The sequence below is a fragment of the Aphelocoma coerulescens genome, chromosome 6, assembly GCF_041296385.1.
Source record: "Aphelocoma coerulescens isolate FSJ_1873_10779 chromosome 6, UR_Acoe_1.0, whole genome shotgun sequence".
Lineage (NCBI taxonomy): Eukaryota > Metazoa > Chordata > Aves > Passeriformes > Corvidae > Aphelocoma > Aphelocoma coerulescens.
In genome coordinates, this window is record NC_091020.1 from 29,640,986 (window position 1) to 29,662,551 (window position 21,566).

Genomic DNA, 21,566 nt, shown 5'->3' on the forward strand with positions numbered 1-21,566 from the left:
AATCTTTCAGTAGAATGACAACGCAGGGTACAGTTATTAGTCTGTCAAAACATCCTTTTGCAGTTAGAAGATTAAATTGCACAGTACCATTGTTATTGTTACACTTTTGGTTACTCCACTAAGAGATGCCTCACTTTCCATTTATATTTTTCTTTATGCTTGGCTGGTGCAGTTCGAGGAAGTTGCTTTAATGCTGTTTATTCTACACCTGTTGAAGCCAATGGAAAAGGGGCAGGACTTCTGTTTAAATAATAATAATAAAAATAAATTTTTATAACAGTTTAACCTCAAATAATAAACTGATTTCATTTGAGGTGACAGATTTAAATTCTATTATAATATAATAGAATTTAATCTGTTAAGGAGACCAGTGAAATCTGGGTGCCTAATTGCAGTGTACAGATGCTTTATCATAAGAGTACCAATGTGAATTTATACCCCTGAGTTTGCAAATGCTGTGTAAGATCATTAAGTGGACTTTCATTTGTGGGATGTTTTTGCATGGTTTATCATTCACAGTGATAAATTGCATGATATCATGATGTTAAAGCATCACTTTCCCTTCAAGTCCATTCACATGCTGTCTCCATCAGCACAAATGCTGAGTTCCTGCAGTTGCATTCACTGTGTACAAAGTACTTTGTGTGTGAATTTTTATTTTTCTGAAATAACCTATGCTTAAATTCTTGCTCATATTGTTTAAACTGTTTTGTTGGTTTTTTTTTTTTTTGTGATATTTAAACATTACCTTTGTTTTACCCCAGTCAGTGTGGTGTAATCAAGCAAACTGGGGTGGAAGGAATTTTTTATTCTGGTATTTTTAATTTAAACTGATAATTATGGAAGATACAGTAGTGACAATTTACTAACAATATGCTATTAGGTGTGCTATGGTTAATTGTGTTTTTTATCAGAAGGGACTTGATGGAAAATGCTACATCACTGCGATAACATTTCTAGGGCTTCTAAAGGGAAAGATTCAATTGTTACTAATTATATACAATGCTAATGCTATGGTTTTTAAAGGCTTTTTAAACTTACAATATAGCAAAAGCAAGTTATTTAAATGATCATACTAAGTAATATACTTTAAAAATTCTACTGCTAAGCTGACACTTCCTGTGTTAATAGTGTTCAAACAGGAACTCAGGATACAAAGAGAACAAAATGAAAAGACATATGAAGACATAGACCAGGATTAGTCGCCTTGAAGAACAGTGTTTTAAATAAAATTTTTAAAGCAGCCCTTTTGCTCTTCTCAGCTCTTCCTGGTTTCAACTTGAGAGTTCAGAGGATAGTAAAACCTGCAAACAGGTTTGGAAAAAATGACTTGAGACAATACTGAAGTGAGTTCACTTGTTAAGAAGACTTAAAAAGGTTTTACTGCAGCTAAAATTGTATGACTGATGATGGGGGAACAAGATGGAGAAGGGGAGCAAGAAAAACAAACGGGACTAAATATCAGTGGGAGATACTTAGTTTAGAGGAGCTAAAAGGAAAGGTGGCACAGGCAGTTTCTAAAACCTGTGAAACCAGATGTTTCAAGAAAGGAATTATGTAACCACCTCTCTGGATAGATTTGATGCTCCTTTGGGGAAGCAGTTATGTCCCATCTGCTGCACTGGATGTGCTTTTGTTATGTTTTCTGTGATACAATTTTCTTTTTTCAATATTCCATGATTTTTTTTCCTTTTTGATGTGAACAATTTTTAACAAAAGTGAAGTGAATCCATTTGTGACATCTTGCTAAATGAATGAAATCATCCTTTCCAGATATGACAGAAAGATGTCCTACAAGCCATCATGAAGAACTGTGGAGGGAAAACAGTAGTGGGGATGAAGAGTGTTTACAATTATCCTGAAGTTGTTATGAAGGATCAGTAATTCACAATTTTAAAAAAAAGTTTCATAGAAGTAGTGATTACTACAAAGGAGTTAATGGGCTTCAAAAAAGGAGGATTAAACTGGTCCATTTTCACCTTTGTAAGTTGCCTGTGAACATTTTAAAAACAAATGAAATTGGTCTTTTACCAATTGACTCTTCTTTCACTGCCAGTTTGTTGACACTTAGAGCCCTTTGCTCCACAAGGAACGAGAATACAATTGGTCTAGTACATGGTCTTTAATTGAATTGACTATTTTGCCCTGCTGCTCAGGGAATTGATAAATTGCTACAACTTTCTATTCTGAAAGTTAGGCGGGGTGTCTTTTGTTTTAGGAATAGAAAGAAAGTATGAAAGAATAGCGTTCAGAAGCGGTTCAAGATATCACTGAATTTATTTTGACTAATTATATCATTGCAGTCTTACTCCTGTGAAATGTTTTAGGAATTAATCAGTGGTTACTGTCATTTCTGTTTTTGGTTTAATCATGCAGATAAAATAAACTTTCATATTCAATGTGCCACTTGTGGTAGAACATAACTGAGTGTTTTGAACTTTCAGTAGCAAAGTTATTTCTTTGATCTCAAAATATTGCTAAGGAGAATCTTTTTCTTGACCACTTAATGGGAACATTAATACATTAATGTTTCTGTAAAAGGTAAGTGACCTGCAGACATAAAATGAATGACATTTTGTTATCAAACAGATTAACAGAAATTCCCAAAGTTATTTAATCAAGACATTATGACAGGAGTCCTAATTTTTTTTTCAACCAAATAAATATTTTTGTGATAATTGCTAATGCCCTGCCCTCTTCTTCTTCACAAATATGTTTCCCACTTATCAAATTCTGTAAGTAATGGATCATAACTATATAGCATTTTAAAGTCATTGGGATGTTTGGGTGCTAATTTTCGGAAGAGTTTGGGGCATCTGGGTACTCTCGTTGACTTTTGTGATATCAGTCATTATTTAGCTTTGATTTTATTTCATATTCTGTTATGAATAGATTCTTTACAGCTCTTATAAAACAATGGAGAAAATTCAAGGGGTTGCTTTGCCTGAAGATATTCACTGGGGAAGTGCAAAGGGACCACCCTCATTTGCTTCATGGAATCATCATATGAGTTTTGGAGAATGGGTTTGTGTGTCCTCTGCGGCTGAATCCATGGCAGGGTGTACTGGGGGATTTACTGCAAAATTTACATACAAACCTACTTTTATGATTTTTTTCTTTACTTTAATCTCAATATGTAAATACTTCTTTAGTTATTAGTCAAAACCTTATACAAGTCAGTGTAAAAACATGATGTAGTAAGTGATGCAAAGAAGCCTATTCTCAAACAAGAGAAGCTACGTTATGCTGCTGAAAATGAAGGAAGAGCTTTAATTACTTTTCTCAGTTTTTTTCCCTCTTTTATGATGACTGTGTAAGTAAACTTTCATCTGTCTTTGCATGACATAAACATGTTTTTCAGCAAATTTAAAATGGGTATTCTATCTGAGGAAAACTGTTGTGCTGCCATTGTGCTTTTATAAGGCACCAGACATTTTGGGGAGTTAACTGCCAAATATCCCACTGCTGCAAGGGGTAATATTTGATTAACCTCTGACCAAAGATAACTGTGTCCATCAGGATATACAGAAACTGAGTTAAACTGTTTCATCATGCCTTGAAAATCTTTGCTTCACTGGGCTTTTCCTGTGCTCTGAGAAGATAAGGATGTTGTTGAAGGAGATTCAGAACTACACACTAGAACTCAAAAGAGAAACAAAAGCTCTCTGAGGTTAAAACGAAGAAGTTTCAAGAAGAGAACTAGAATAGAGATTTCTTCAGGTCATACGCTGAAAAAATGTGATGAGGGTTGATAAGAAGTATTATCATTTTATTGATTGCAGTTTTTATAATTGAAGTATCCTAAAAATCAAATTAATTTCAACTATTAAGTATTGGTGAAATTCAGTTTTGTGGTTAGTAAAAGTGCAGTTGTGAAGAAAGTGCTTGATAAGCAAAGGAGTGTTATATTTCTACCAAATGTCCCTTTCAAGCAGAACATTGTATTTCTTATGTCCTTGTCTATTTCAGTTTTCATGTATGTTGACAGTTTTGCTGCCTAACAGTTTTAACTGTTGCTCTGTTTCGTCATTCTTTTTGCAGAGATAGCTGATATGAAAGGCATGTGAAATACCTTGTGAAGAGCCTTGAACTGACCCCAAATTAGTTGAGCTCAAAACCATAGATAGTTTTATATATAACTGTGTCATATATTAAAAAATGTATATTAGGATTTTAAATCCTTACATGTGCTGTAATTTTAATGTTGTTTCAGTTTCAGAGATTCCAAGTTTAAGAAATTTGTACCATTGGGTTCCATCTTGCAAAGTAGTCAGAGTGATCTAGGCACCTCCTAGTCATCAAGGAAATTTTCAGAGCAAAGCTTAAGCACTTAAAATTCTATTTTCTAATTCCAGATTTCTGTAGTAATGTGGTCCCATATTTATGTACACATTTATTTCCTCAGTGAAGCATTCCATTATTCAGAAACAGGAAGAACAAAGGAATTTTCTGTTTTCATCAGTCATCTTGCCTTCCAAAACAAAAGACTCTTTAATCTTCTGGGCAGCAGTTGTAGATGTTTAGTGTAAAAAACATCCTTTTTGATTATTTTGTTTCCCTTTGAATCATCCCTTGTCTGTACAAACAGAATATTGGTAATTGCTCTGGTTTAAGCATCATTGTACTGCATGTAGTTACATACATATTTTTCTAATCTGAAGTTACATGCTAAAATCTTCTGAAGAATAAAAGCAGTCTCTATTATTTTCCTGCTGTCGAATAAGCCTTTTTCTCTTCCCATCCCATCAATAATCTCACTTCTCTCCATTTTCTTTAGAGAGTTCCCCTTTCACATGAGCAAAAGGGGTTAAACGTGAACATTTTTTAGTATTATTTCATTGATAAAAATAATTTTGTTGTCCTGCCTGTCCTGAATCAAAACTGTAAATATGCAAGAAAAGGAAATTGTTTCCTCTTTCTCAGCTCTCTTCTCTGTTAGGAGCCCAAGCTGCCTTTCAGCAGCTGCTGTTCTGGGTGGTGCCCATCACACCAGCAGCGTTGCTCTGTAGAGAGGTGCCAGGTACAGCATCCACAGCATCTGCTGGTTTGGCTTCTGCTGGAGTGGCATTGGAATGCTGGCTTTTCCATTTCTCCCCCTTAACTTTTAAAGGCCTATTTAATCATACTGTTTGAATTTGAGTAGAAATTCTTTCACTTGGAAAATGTGTAGTGCAAACCTTCTAACTCAGCTTTTTAAAGTGTTATTGTATGCTTTTGTAGAAAAATCTGGGTTTAGCATTAGAGATCTGTTAGTTTAGGGTAATTTTTTCCTGTGTCTTCTGTATTTTGTTTTCAAACCCATATCATTAGCTCAGTATTCATGTCTCAATGAAAACAAATTCTTCCTGTGGTTGGGGTTTCTGATGAGTAGCCTGAATACTGCATATTGATTGCTCACAAATAGCGTTATGTGTGAACTTGTTTTTGCTTTGTGATGCTACAGAAGGTATATTATCTTTTATAAAGGGTTGAGTGCAGTTAATGGAAAAAATGGTACATGGAATTATTGTTCTTTTTATTCTCTCAAGAAAAAAGGTGATTGTTCAGTTAGAAAAAACTAAACTGTATGGATTTATGAAGCTTATAGGACATTCTGAGGCATTTTCAGAAAATGCTTTGTTACTGACCTTGCATGAGACATGTCTGCCAGGAAAATTAGATTCATATGACACTAAAAGTTATAGATTTAAAACTATTTTTCCTCATCACACAACCATAAAAATTTGCTGCAAAGCAGCATCAGTTTTCTGCAATAGGAATTTACTAATCCTTCTTTCACCAGAACCAGATTTCATTTAGTTACAAAACAGATTTAACTGTAAGCCTGAACTAATTTTTTACAAGGACTGCATCAGTATTCAAATAAACTTGTTCAACAATATTAAGTCTATTTTATACCTTCCTCTTGCCTATTCTATTGTATTAGAAATAAAATATGTCAGGAAATTGGTGGTAGGCGTAGGAAGATAATAAATTGAGAAGAGATAAACTGAATGTCAGATACACATATCTCAATCTGAATGTAGCCTGGTGGGTACATTTTCCTGATGCCATTTACTTTTCATTTATATATGCAAGTATATATATATATGTATATATAAATATATAAGGAGTGTATATGGATGTTCCTTGACATAATTATTTCCATACATTTCCGTATTCATTGCCCTATACAAGTCAGACTTACTTGAGTCTCAGAGCAGTATATTGTAAAAGTTCTATTTAGCCTGAGGTTAAATTAAATCCTATGGAACACTTTGTTAGTGTAATCATCATTTGTGGAATAACGTTATGGGATTTAATGTGTTCATCTGGATGATGGGAAAGCAAGTTTTTTGTTGCCACAAAATTAGGAGGAGGCTGAGATAGGCCATGGGGCTGTGCTGCCATCCAGTAGGACCTGGAGGGGCTGGAGAAATGGACTGAAAGGAACCTCATGGAGTTCAGCAAGGGGAAGTGCAAAGTCCTGCACCTGGGGAGAAAAACCCATGAGCCAGCAATGTGCTCTGTGACAAAGAAGGAGAAGGGTGTCCTGGGCTGAGTTAGGCAGAGTGTTGCCAGCAGGTCAAGGGAGGTTGTCCCAGGGGGAGAACTTAAAATGGATGTTGACTGTTTTCATTGAAGTTTTAAAATTTTAGGGAATATTGCAACATGAAATTCTAACTAAATTGCCAGATTAATTATTTTAATTGGTCTTTATAGCTGTAGCATAAGTACAGCTGTGTAATTAGCAAATGGCAGTTACTGATAGGTTTATCCTGACTTTTATCATTCTTTTCTTTGTGAAAATGTGTTAAGTACAGCTTCTTATAGCTTAGTTTTTGCTGTTCACCTGCCTTGAAGTAAAGAGCACTAAGTACAACATAGGGAAAGTAGGGAAAAAAGCAGCTGACATTTTGATGTATGTTTCCATGGTTCTTTACAGTGTCCTTTCATTATGCTTTCACTCAGTACTGGAAGATCTCAAAAGCAAAAAGATCACAGAACTCTGTAAGGTCTCTGAGTGATAATCACATGATAAAAATCTAAATTTCAAACATAAGTATCCTTCACTTATGAAGAGCAGCGTTTGTAGTTGTATCTTTCACATGGATAAGCCCATGTCCGTATGGTCTGTTGTATAAACTATGGAGTGCATTTCAAGCTCAGTTTGTGTGCAAGGAGAGAATTATTTTGAATTCTAGAAAATTATGATGTAGAGTTAATTGTCATGGGTACCAGATTTAATGTTACTAATATTTTTTTCTATGGTTCATAGCATTTTTCAGTTCTGCCTTTGAGGAAAAAAAAGCAAACCAAAACCCCCCCAGAACTACTGTAGCTTAAATGTTAGTAACTTAGGAAACTTAAATACTTTATATTCTTAGGCAATAGTCTACTAATCATCATTTATATATCACAGCTAAAATTGAATTAGATTAGATTGAAACTAAATTACAAGGTCCTGAGTAAATTGGGTTTGGTAATTTATTACTGAGTCAATCTGCAACTGATGTCATAATTTAGATTTGCTTCTTATGTGAGAATGATGCCAAGAATTATTCTTCCCTTTGCAGTTTCAATTTGTGAGTTTGAAGAATAATGATCATGCTTGAAGTACAAAACTAGTAACTGGCCAGATGTTAATAATGAATGTGTAAAGATGCCATTGCAGGTCTGGCAGCTTGTCCTTTCCTGAACTTGAGAGACAAAGCTGGGACTCTGACTCTCAAGAACACTCAAAGTAAGAGGTGCCTTATGGTCTGTGTACATCAAACAGACAGGATTCAAGATGTAGGAGAAATGTTGCAGGTGTCATATTTAGCTGTTTTTACAACCGCTGTTTTTATATGCATTAAACGCTGCCTTGAGAGCTTTGAGGAATTTTTAGTTTTGACCACTGACCTGTTTATAGTTTATTACCCTAAATTCTGACAGCTGGCTTACTTCCAGAATGTGTGAGAAATAATTTTTATAGCAGGTATTTGAGGATGAGGTCCATATCAACTTCTTTTTCCATTTTAGTTAGCTTTCAAAAACGTGTATTTAATTTTTTGAGTCCTAGAAAGGGATGGTTTGACATGATTTCCTGCTCTCAGATATAAATCAGGAGACTGTTTTATTACATAATAGTGTGGCTTGCATAAATGCACTCCATTTATGAAACCTCTTACGTATTTAGGGAAATTTCATAATATGCCATATTACTGTGAGTTTTTCTTCCCAGCTGGAACAACGGCCTTGGGCATGAAGCCACACAGTTGGGCAAAATAATGGCATCATTTTATAGCTTGATAATGGCACCATTAGCACAAGATATTATCATATCACCTTTTTATGGATACTTATACTTTAAACCAAGCTCTGTTATATGACATAAGTGCAGCATTGGAACAGACTTCAAAAAATAAAGGTGCAATTTTTCTTTCAACAAGTTAAATATTGCAACATTTATGTAGCTATTATCTTTATTCTTTATAAAACAGTGAGCTTCTCCTTTGGATGTTCAATAGAAAAATATATATAAACCCAGCAATTTTGCATCTGAAATAGGTACTCAGGTGTAAGGTGTTTCTTGACCCATCAAGTGAGACTTTTACTCCCCAACAGATGGATGAGAGCTCTGCTCTTGGCCAAATTGATGCAGTTTCTCATTCTTCCAGTTTAATGGAGCTCCTGGTGCTTTGGAGATTATACAAAGTGCAGGTTCAAAAAGTTAATTTTGAGTGTTCCAGACCTCAGATTTTTAACTCTAGTCTCAGTTTATAATTGTTGATCTGCTTACAGACTGCAGCCTGATCTTTGAACTCAGGCTTTGCTCCTCATAGCACATGTCCAATTGCAATTAAAATGTGCAAGACCTACTCTCTCTGACAGTCAGCTTTTTTATGACAGTCCAATCCACAGCAGTAAAGATTTCTGAGAGATTTTCTCTTCTTTAGTAGATCACTTTTGCCTATGGGTGAACTACGAGTTCTTTGACGTGATTATACTCAGTAGGATGAAAATATGAAATTGGGAATACCAGTTATCACTTTGGAAAACACATTAGGTTTTAAGTATTTTAAGGAGTGTATTGTGCAATTTTATTACAGTTTCTTCAAATAAAATTTACTATCTTCAAAGTTTGGATCCCAAACAATAGATGAATTTTTGCTTGAATACTTCTGGAAATTTGTCGGGCAGTTTGAGTTTAAAGTAGGAAACACATTTATGCTAAATTGTGTTGAAGGAATTATGGAAAATTATTTAGATTTTAAATTTTGATTTGAGATCTTCGATTGCCTTTCATTTTGACTGGAATTCTTACATTTCATACCCAACATTTTTAAGAGGTGTTCGATGGAATATTGGTATAATGCCTTCACCCAGGAAACAGATCAAAACCTATCAACCTTCAATAAAGAAGGAGTTGACCTGAAATTGCACTTGAGTTCTGGTATCTTTGATTCCTATCAGGCTTTTAAATTATAGCACAACAAGTATTTGGTGACCTTGAAAAGTCACTAAAATCTATAGATAGAATTTTAGTAGATAAGATGTAAAGGAAAATAAGGAAAATTTCTTCATTTCATGGGAAAAAGGCATCAGAAATATTTATGGTAGAGATTTGATTGAATATTGAGATATTTTTATACTTGGCATTAAGATTTTTTGCCATGATAAAGTTAATAAATAGTTAAAAATAAACAAGTTAAGAACATAAATACTATAGCGGCAGTTTGTATTTTATTTAGTTCTGACTGAAAAGGTATACAAAGACTTTTTGGTAATATGTTCATTAAACTTCTATTTCAGGACACTTAAAATCTCTCATTTCATATGGTTGATTTTGGAAGGATATTAAGACGATTTGAACAATTTTTTTTTTTTTTTTTTTCCAGACTAAGATTGGAAATGTATCAATTACAAATGAATTAACTTTTTTTTTTTAAAAAAAAGACCATTTAAAAACTTTAATAACTGTGGCATCTATTGTATTCTCTCACTCAGTGGTTGAGGCTGGAAGGAAGCTCTGGAAGATGAAATTAATGGTATTGTCCAAAGATGGAGACATTGAGTAGATATCACTTCCCAGTGCAGTCCTTCAGGACAATAATGAAAAGGCAGAGAAGTGCTCTTTACAAACTATAAACATTAGACTGGTGCTTCTGTAATCGTGTGTTGCAGTAAATATATAGATTACATTACATCAAAGTATTTGTCATAATTACCAGAATCAGGGCATTTCAGGAACTTTTAGTGTAGCAAACTTTGAATGTCTGTCAGTCTCTGTCAGAATATCAGTTGGTACCTTTTTTTTTTCTTGTGATATAAACAGACATTTGCAAGATGTATTTTATGCTTTAAAATAATAAAAAGCATAATCCTCTTTGGCACAATACATGGAGAAGGTAAAGTTTCACTTGAACTAGATAGTCTTTGTTGTTTCAAGTTGATGTCGATGTCTCTGCACATGCCAGCTCTGGAAAAATGGAGAGGAAATTAAATCTTTCAGGAATCCTTTTTCTGTCTTCTGTTAGTGACACAGAGACCTAATAACTCATACTAACAACTGTGAGAAGGGAAATAATCATGCTCATTTGTGGAATCGCAGAATGATTGGAGTTGGAAAGGACCATCTGGAGATTGTCTGACCCCTCAAAGCAGGGTCAGCTAGAGTAAGTTGTCCAGGGCTTTGTTTGAGTCAGGTTTTGAATATCTCCAGGGATCGAGAATCAATACCCAACCTGTCTGAGCAGCCTGCTCCAGTCTTCCATCATCCTTGCAGTAAAAAAATATTTCTTATTTTTAAATGGAATTTCCTGTATTTCAATTTGAACGGATTTAGGTTCAAGTTTAAAAAGACAATAGGTACATAAACCTCTTTTAACTTGGTGTTTTAAAAAAAAAAAAAAATTATTGAGAATGATTTGCATTGAAAGAGTTTTGCAGTGTAGAACATCTCATTTGTGGAAATCGCTTGTAACCTTTGAATATGGTCACATGGTTTCATTGTACTATTGCCCACCAGGCTAAGTCAAGATTTCAGTAAACAACATAAATCAGCATTTAGCCCTCTACAGATGCATAAAATAATTGCAAAAAACCCTCACTTGCAGCTAGAAACCAATTAAGCATTTGTTCTCCAAAATAATAAATATACAAATCTCTATTTTTTATATGTATGTTCTTGTCTCAGTGAAAACCACGAGTATGTTCTCATTTGGGAAAAAAGGGTGTTGGGTAAAATAGAGTGATCTGGGGAATTCTGTAATCATTGAAGAAAAAACCCAACCCTTCTTTTTGAGTGTAGTCAATATGTTTATTGGAAGACATCTTTCTGCTGTATTTTTGTCGCAGAAAATGCACTGGAATACTGTGAGGATATTTCTTACATATGGCTGTTGGCAAGATAGATACCTTTAAAATCTGTATGTGAGAAGTTCACCCTGTAAGGAGTAAAGAGTATGATTTTAATTTCTTAACTTCACTTTTTCAACACCTTCCTGCACTTGAAACCAGATAGTCTGAATTGTCTTTTAAGGTATTTGTTCCTCTGTGCCCTACTCATGCCTCTCTTAAAAAAGCCTGCTCAGGCTTCCAGAGTGAAATAATTGGAGTTTGTCAAATATGATGATTTTGTGGGAAAATTTTTGGAAAAAGTTGCATTTTTTTTTAACTTCTAAAACTTTCCAGAAAAATATTTCAGGATTAAACAAAGTTTTCACTTAATTTCTTCTTCTTTTTTTTTTTTTTTTAAGCAGAACCTTTTTCCATTTTTCAAATTTTAGGAAAGTAATTTTTCCTGATACAGGCTTCTCAAAACTGTTCTATGTTTTTTTTGGTCCAGCTCAGCCAATTTTCCAAAACTGGTAGCTATGGGAGAAAATAGTGGCCTCAAATTTCCTAGCTTTCTGCAGAAACCCCCATACTTTGTCTAAAACTAATGTGAAAAATTGATTGTTTTGTAAGTATTTTCTTCCATTTCCTTCTGTGATGACATGGGCACTTGTGTGTCTTTCACTCAGCTAGTATAGTTGAGGTCATCTCTCTTCTCTTATTAAAAATCTTGTAGGTGCTGAGTTTTTAAAATCAAATTTTGAGCCCACATCTGTCCACACAGGACATGCAGAGTTACATTCTGTAGCTTTGATTTTTAGGAAACAAAGTTTTGTTAGAGGATTTCCTCTAGTTTACCATATTGCACTTTGAGAATGTTCCCCTAATTAAGAGAAGAGATTATTTTTCTGAGGCAGAGGAAGGCTGGAAGATACCTGATCTTTACTAGACTTATTCTTCCAAATAAGTTTCTTATTGCCTTACTCCTCTGCCATATACATACAGAACAGCAAATGAGGTGTTTCAGAATTCCAAAGTCTGTGTAACAGAAACTGGATTTATCTTTCTGAATGTGGGTTTTTTGCATGTAGGATCTTTGCCCTGACTTATATACTTGTTTTGTCAGAAGATATTCACTATTTTGAGATCAAATTTGGCTATGCAGACACCCTCTCTGTTCCTACTCAAATGGAAAGAATCTCGATAGCTGAACAATCACCCTAAAAGCAGATCTTAACATTTCTGCCTTACAATGAGGAAGGAAAAGGCACAACCTATGTCTTGACACAGTGCAGGCCAGCATCATAATTATGTAGGGTTCTTGAAAAGTATTTTCCTTCTCTCTGAAAGCATGAAGTGCTCTAGCTGCAAAAGTCTTTATTTTCTTTGAATTTTGATTTTGTTAAAACTGTTCAACAGACAAATGGTTACTTTTGATTTGCACAAGCCCAATTAAGCAAATAGAGCTTCTAGAAAATATACCGGGAAATCCAGTTTTTAAAAAGTGAGAATAAAAAGTACACTCAGTGCTGACAACTTTAAATATTTGTTTTCCTTTCAACAATGGGGCCTTTAGGAATTAAAATAAATCTGAAGTTCCTTGCTGCTTGTCCATGAGCTCATTCTGAGCTTTGCAGGTAGCCTCCAGATCACAGCTCTAGGTGATGCATTTCATGCATTAGACTCTCATTTCTATATTTCAGTTGTAAAACTTTGTTACAAACTCTGTAGTTTCATGGGAATGACTGTTGCCAGTTCCTTTCAGTGTCGTCCAGCATGTCATTGCCAAAAAGTCAGCGTGGTCCTGTTGCCGCTGAGCAGGCCCTGCTCTTTGGTTTTACATCATTCTGAGTCTCTCTGAAACCCAGTTACTCATCCACCTTTCCCAGCCTAATTTCTGCAAGTTGTTAAAAAAGGTTCCTGCTTATTGCCATTACACATCTCTCTGCACTTTTTACAAATACTCTTCTGGCTGTGACAGAATATCCTCAGTGATATATCAGTGTTACATCACCCTGACTCTGCAGAATGTACTACGAGGGTGACTGAAGTCTCAAGCTGCCAGTTGTATCTGCTTTTTTTTTTCAAATTTATTACAGCTTGCACTATAATATGAGTTTCAAATGACAGATAAAAGTTAAATGAAAGAGAGTAAAATTAACATAACAAAATTGAATCACAATGTGCTCTGTTAATCCTCACAATTTAATTTTATTTTGTAAAAGTCTCAGTTGTCACTTCCTGCATTTTGATCACCTCTTCAAGGGAAAACATAAAACTCATTTTCTTACTTATATATTTTCTTTCTTGGTATGCTGGGTGTTTTTTAGGTTAGTCAACCACTTCCCCTTTATTTGAAGGAATTGGTATTTTCACATTAGTGTGGTCTGTCAATCTTTCAGCAGAAAATCGTTTAGAAGAGTCTTGCTCCTTGTATAGATAAGTGGACATCATCCCTTACATACAAACCCCCACACTTTTCCTTCAATGGAATAAATGTACAATACAGAGAGCTTAAAAACTCTTTGTGTTTTTTCCTCATGCCTTTTGATGCTGACTCTTCTAAATTATATAGGTTATTATGTGTCCTCTTCACTCATCGTGCACATGTAAACAACTCCCTTACCCGTCTTCACGTCCTTTGGTTTTCTTTTCCAAGAGATGTGGATCTTCAGTTAAATATTGAAATAATAATAAAAGTGAAGAACATTTTCTCTGTAGAGTTTAATGAGATTTTGGTGTCTTCCTTTGTCATCATTTCACAATGATGATCACATAGATTCACTTGGGTACCCACAGTCTTGAAAACTCCTACCTGACTTCTCTTTTGGCTAGTCTTTCACGAGAGGCAGGACTAAGCATTTCAATTTCTTGTTTTCGCATTCTGCCCTGAAATCCTGGTTTTTGTGAAGCCAAAAGGAAGTCAGTAGGTATTTACCACTGGTAGTTATGTAATGGGCACTCACGTGTGAAGAAAAAAGTGAGACTTTAAAAAGTTTTATGTGGGTTCTATCACAGTGCTGTTCACAGAATAAACAAAATTCAACTATTTGTGCTGTGGATGGCTGCTGGAATGCAGACTCCTTCCTCTTTTTAGAAGTAATTGCATCAAGTATGCTCACACTGACTTCTGCTCTCATTGTAGTGGTGCTATGTACATCAAGGAATTAGAGCCTCTGTCTTTCATGGCCTTATCAAAAAGTGAGGAGGAGAATAGGAAAATACATCAATGAATTTCTCTGCTAACTGAGAATGCTGCTTTTTGGTTGTTTTAGACATTAGAGAGGGGAATCACCAAGCACCACACAAAAGATCAGAAAGTGTAATTTCTACAAAGTGGTATTATACACATAAATCTTCTGAAAGACAGATACCTCTGGGATATCATAGGCCATAGACTCCTGTGTAATCCATTACCCATGCTGATATAAACCTTTGATTTGTGGTTTTAAACCTGAGGCTGAGTAACCTCATAAATATGCTAATCCACAGTAATCAAGAAAAGTGCCATTGCAAATACAAAATTTTTATTCCACAGCTCCAACAGCTTTATAGCATGCTCTACATTTATAACAATAAACTTTGGGAAATTACTCTCTTCATGTTTAAGAAAATGCTTTGCCCTTTTCTTGTCATCTCACAATGGGTTTTACATACATTATTTTGAATGGCATGATCTTTATGCAAAATTCAGGGCATGTTTTGCCTTTTCTAACCAAGTATTTGATTTCTAAAATGAACAAAACATTGCATAAATTTTAAAATTTCAGCTTTTGTAGCCTTATAAAAATTTTATTATCATTTTTATTAGGCTGGAGACCAGCCAATGGGTTAATTGGTAGATTGTCTAGCACAAGCAGCTCTACTGTAGATGTAAAAAAATAAAGACTTAAAGAAATTTGAAAAAAAACTCATCATTTTAGCAGCACATTTTCTGTCTCTGTTATATGTGTTTCTGCACATACATATAGGTATGAGTGTTAAATGCCAGACCACCATACTAAGTTCTGTAGTCACTCAAATAGCGTAAATTTATTTATTTATTTAGGAAATGTGAAAAGTACCTTCCATGCAGGACATTTTTCTGTTTATAAACTTTAGAATACAAGGAGAAGTGGAATCTTCACCTTGGGAGATTCAGACTGAATACTAGAAAAAATTCGTTGTGTTAGCAATAGCACATTGAAACAAATTTTCCGGACTGGCCATGGAATGTTTGTTCCTGGAGGTTTACAAAACTTAGCTGGGGAAAGGCACTGTTGGCCTGATATGGTGCTGACAGTAGCCTGGCTTAGAGTGGGAAGCTGAACAACCTCAGTTTGTGATGTTCCTCCTATCTCCATTTCTGTGATTCTGTGATAAGAGCGCATTCTGTAACAGGTGCAGCTTTCCTAATGGGAAACTCCTTAATTTATCAAGTCATAATAAGATGTCAGAAGAAGTGATAACAAGGAAGCTGAAACCTGGGGTTGAAAGGAAAATTCAATTCTAGCAAGTGACAAAAATGGCTTTTCCTTAATGTAGCTTGACAAACAAAACCATATCGTCATGCAATGCTTCTCATTGTAGTAGAATTTAATCATTCAACTCTGCCTGACAAATTCTCTCACTTCATTCCCTTCACTTCTGTATCTAATTTTTCTTCCTGTCCATTTAATCTAGGCAGGCTTTTAAACACCAGAGTTTTGAAAGATGTTGTCTAGAAATCTGCTGTTTCACACAGTTTGTAGGAGAACTCAATCCTGCGAAGATTTATGTCTAAAATAACTTTCCAGTATTATAGGTCTTTGTGTCAATTGCTTTTAATCTTTTTTTTTATTTAATTTTGAAACATGTAATTTCTCTCTTATCTATGTCTTTTAATTTTCTTCCATTCTTTCACTGACTTAGTAGCCAATATTTCAATTTCTTAATAATGTCCATATGAATCACTATGAAAATGCTTTGCATACTGAATAAAACTGTAAGTTAAATAACAGTTCCCTGTCCTACATTTTCTCCTTGACTTCTTGGAGTTTATTAATGTAGGGTTTTTCTGTGTGGTATATGTTTGTTCATATGCGTACACAAGCATAACATTGAATAAAGAAGGGGAATATGCATATTGAATTTAATTGAATAATGAAATTATTGAATTTAAAGTGCCTATTCGGTAGGAAAAAAGTTCAGCTGTTATAACCTTATTTAGGAATGTCTTTCATCTTACTTGAATACAAAACTAGATTGTTTTTCTGCCTCTCGTGACTCTGAATAGTTGAAATAATACCCTGTAATTACTACATTTTTTGAGAAATGAAGGAGTGGGTATTTGGATAATGTAGTGTGTGCCAGCATGAGACAAGGCTTCAGTGAGCAGAGATAATCTATGGAAGCCGTTGATCAAATCTTGATGTGAAGTCTGAATTTATTTGTTATCTTTCATTTTCTTTTTATGTTATCAGTATGAAAGTTTTGTTATCACTAAATCTTATCATCTGGGAGGACTGTTTGTCAACATCAGACTGAATTCTCTACAGGCATTAAGGCAGCAGAAGGAAGCAGGATTCTGCTAGCAGGCACTTAGCTCTGTATTGCTTCTCAGATCATTTAATCCCAACAACAAATACTTCTTTTGCCTATTTTATTGTTACAGTTTTACAGAAATACCCGGTGAGTACTTGCAAACCATGGGAGAAATTTATCTCACCTAACATTATTTATATTCTAAGTTTGACATTAGGTCTATAGTCTGAACTAATCACAGAATCCCTGTGTTGTTAGTGGAGAGAAATGGCAGCTCCACAGGGTAATCCCTTCCAAGTTATGAGAGCTCCACATCTATTTTAGAGTCACTCACCTATGAAATGCCTTCCTATCTCTGCTGATTATTATAAGCTATCTGACTAATTTAGACTAGGTTCACACATGGGACAAGATTTGACATATTCCACGTGGCAAAATTCAGATTTCAAACTTTATTTTTCAAGTTCTAGGAAAGCCAGTACATAAAATAAATGTGTGGCATTTTTAGCCTCCAAGAGTTTATTGTTTCCCTTATTTAGACAAATATAATTTGTTGGTAATCTTGTCCTTTCCTTCCCATGTTCTCTTGGAATTTCTGTTTACCAAAGGAAAAGAAAATATATTTTGTGCTTTGCCTGGTAAATATTTCTATTGGGAAACTGACAGTTTCCTACCATCCATCTCTCACTTGTGCAGCTCAGTCTTCATAATTGAAGTCCAGTGTGAAAGAAGAGTCAGAACCATTTGTAACTCTCTCTGAAGATATCCCAATATATAATTGTACTTACAATTGCATTTATATTAAGAAAAAAAAAAATCAGAGTATCTTATCTTTTCCTTTGTAACTACTGATTATTTAGTAGTCATGTGTTTACTGAGTTTAAAGATATCCATAGGTACCATTCCCCACCCCAAAATTGTTATGTAATATATAGTAATGTCTTTAAAATAGTTTATATATGGGTCTCTGCAGTCATGTTTCTGCAGAGTAGATATCTAAACTTCACTTTGTACAACAACAAATAAATGTGAGAATTTATTATGTGTTTCAGTTTTCTAGCATCCTCATTCCAAATTATCACAGTGTTTGATCTTTTACATTTTCCTTATAAAAAGTTATACACAAAAATGTGGCCATCTACACAAACATATTCCTCAGCTGACTTTAATATTTTTTGTCTGAAGTTGCTTCAGTCAAAAAGTGTCCCTCAAGAAAGTGTGAAAGATGACAGACAACAAAATATGTCAGCCTTTGTGTTCAGTCGGTATCCATTTCTTCTGATCCAGTACGTACCTAGGACCAGTGTGGGAGTGTATAATAGTTCTATCCAAGAAGAAATTAAATTATGGTTTTGATGATACTGAAGGAAGTAATAATTCTGCAGGGTTTAAGTCGGCATAATCAACACAGTCCAGGCAGTTTAGTTTGGGTTATGTCTGACCTTATTGCATTATGTTTCAGGGTTTAATAATTAGACCTTCTATCGGAGTTTTGCCATGTATTTATTTTAGTTTCTCTTATTTGTTCTTTCTTAATTTATTAACAATGGAAGATGGAAGAATTGCATTAACAGAAGTATTTGTTCATGGTTTGAGAGCCTGAGCAGATAGAAGTTTGCTTTAGTGGGTAATGTTGTGAAATGGAGCACAGATTATAATTGCTTTTTGTGTACATTATTTGAATATATGAAACATTTCATGAATTAGGTTACTGTTTACTGCAAATATGGACTTTTGATTTAGTGCCTAGTTTTCCCTTTCCTTTTCCTTTTGCACAATTGGTTTCGTTAGACTTGCAGAGATGGCTTCTTGACACCTATATTTTTAAACTAAAACAGAAAGTTCTGAGGGCAGACTTGCTATTTCCATATGAAAGATATCCCTGAGTTAGACTTTCAAGATTGTCTCATTTTTGTCATGGAACAGATCTTGACCTATTGTTCTGTAGGACTCTATTACTGCTGCATGGGATAGTCAAGGTAAAGATGAACTGGAGAAATGGGAAAAAATGAATCCAGCCCTGCAGACATTAACTTCTGAAGGCTGGAAAGATCTGTGTTCAAAAGGTGTTCCTCTTTCCACAGACCTATTCCATCCATCATTATTCAGTGTGAAGCGTATTTCCTACCTCATGTGTGTAGCCAAAACATGAAAAAATTAAGATTTACCATGCATTGAAACATTGATTGCAATGAATCCTTGTGTCAGTGCTCTCTGGCATATTCTGCTGCCTATCTGACTTTTGAATCCTTAATTGCTGTAAAATATTTGCCAGCAGTCACAATGCCTTTCCTTCCAATTAGGCCACGCATCCTTAAAAAAGTTTGTTAACTTGCTTTTTTAAAAACATACTTTTCAAAAACTTGAATGTAGCAGAGAAAAAAGATAGACATGTCTTCTGTTTGTTGGAACAATCCCCACAGTTCATTGATCACTCATCAGCCTTTTCTTGATATCCCGTTCTATCTCTTAAGACTGTGAGCTGGAAAATACAGAAATAGATAAATAGATAGATAGATAGATAGATAGATAGATAGATAAATGTAAACCTCACATTTGGGTTTGGAATCTTTTCATTCTCTCCAAGTTTTCTACATTCCATCTGTATATGTGTTACTTTGATCTGATGGAATACAATTGCAGTTCACAACAACAATAACAATAATGATAATAATAACAGTAACTCATAGAGGTTATCGTTTCCCATAAAAAATTATGTTCCACATGGCACTTGGTACTATTCCATAGGAAATGGTGGAAAGGATATTTATCTTCATCCTTATTTGTAAGAGAAGATAGAGATATCTTCTTTTAGATGTTTTGGGGAAACTGAAAACTACTAAGGTATGATACAAATTAACAAAGGAGATAATTTTCTCCAGTATCTTTAAGTCCAAAGTGAAAACCTGGGGTTGAATCAATTTTCCTTTTCTTGTCCCTTATCTGTATAGGCACAAGCAAAAGGACAATTACATTCATATCTATATGAAACCCCCATGGAAATATATCTTTTTAATGGTATTATGGTCCTTTGTATCAGTCCTAGGTTCATGACATTTGCTTGCTTCTTTGTGGTCTACTTTATAATTAAAATATGTATTCTTTCTGTTAATGTTCTGTGTTGAAATTAGTCTGAGATACATGATACTGTTCAAAAAATACTGTAGTTCATCTTTTAAACAGTAACTCTAATGTAATTATTAGAAGATGTTTGATTAAAGTTGGAAATTACTTTTGGGATGAAACTTTAAATGTGTTTCTGCTTTAAAGTATGAGTACTTTCAGGAAAATCCCATACAACCAACCAAGCAAGTCTAACAGACAGATGTTCTTCCATAAATTTGGAAACATTGTCTTCAGCAATAGAACATCTTGAACAGGTAGTTAGATTAATAGAAGTTGGAAAATGTAGAATCCTTCCTTTTGTGTCCATTTTCCTGAGCTTGCAAATCATTTCATTATTGATAATCAATGATATAAAATCATTGAAATGTTGTAAATCTGTTTACTTCATATTTATTTTGTGTTGAAAAGGAGAAGCAGAGGCACTATAGTTTCTTAGAAAAGTTTGGGGCAAAACTTTCCTGGTATGATTGTGATCAGATTGAGGGGTTTGATTGCAGACTTTCCCTTGACTGGAGTTGTTTCTAGACTCACAGAGGCTGTTAAAGAATTCTGACACCTTGAATGAAAATGTAATAATGCAAAATCTAAATGCTTCTTCAACAAATAGCATTTCAACAAATCACAAAAGGTGAACTCAATCAACACTGGCATGACTTTTTCTCCTTGTGCTGGTTCATCACCTAAAGTATGGTACTTGTAAAAAACATTCTGGAAACACCAGGAGTGAATTTGAATATTAAATAGTATTTGAAGTGAATCCAGACAGCATTTAAAAAAAAAAAAAAAAGAGTTTGGAAAGCTTTTCATTTTTGTTCAAGGTATACTTAAACAATTGTTTTTGTTTGGGATGCACTTTATACTGGGCCAAAGAAGTCTTCTGGTCTTTTCGCAGACGTTATCTTTTTTAAGTCATTAGTCTGTTAGAACATTTAGCTGTGTTGTGCTGGCACAAGGCACGGTGACACCATTATTACTGAAGTTTACATTATGGCTTTGCCCTAAAATAGAAAAAAAAGAGAAAAAAAGTAAATTTTTGAGTGTCATGAATTATCATTTCAAAAGTTCGCAATTCAGCTATGAAAGGGATTCAGAGTAATTTGGTGTAATTACTAGTCAAGATCAGATCTTGAATGCACAAAGATCTCTAAACCCAACAATTATTTGAAAAGACTGTAAATATAGTTAGATAAACATTTGGTACAATTCAAAGTAGAAGATTCTCTATATCTTCAGTTTGATAATTATAAACTGAAAAACTGAGCCAGACAGGGACTTATGGATATTTGTAGATATAACGTAAATATTAAGTACTGTTCTTAACATTAGCAAAAAGTACTTACAAAGATAATTATAGGCTGTATTGCATGCAAGTGTGAATGTCTGTATGTATATGCTGTCTTAGAGATAATTCTTAAATATTCACAAAAATTACAGCAAGGAGCTGAACTAATGCATGTTCTGGTGAGGCTGTAAAAATGTAGCCCAAAAGAATATTTATTACTTTGTCTTTAAAGTAATTTGCTTTGAAACTGTTTTATTATGCACCAGATTTATCTTTTTTAAAATTAAATTAACATATGCATTAATTTTAATATTATACAATTAAAATATTTTAAATGTATTAATCTTAAGCACTA

General features: G+C 34.3%; 1 protein-coding gene across 8 annotated transcripts in view; it reads left to right on the forward strand.

The window, feature by feature from the left end:
• ATRNL1 (attractin like 1) overlaps positions 1–21,566 on the forward strand; it is a 440,837-nt gene that overhangs the window by 199,197 nt on the left and 220,074 nt on the right. The gene's annotated exons all lie outside the window — the stretch shown is intronic.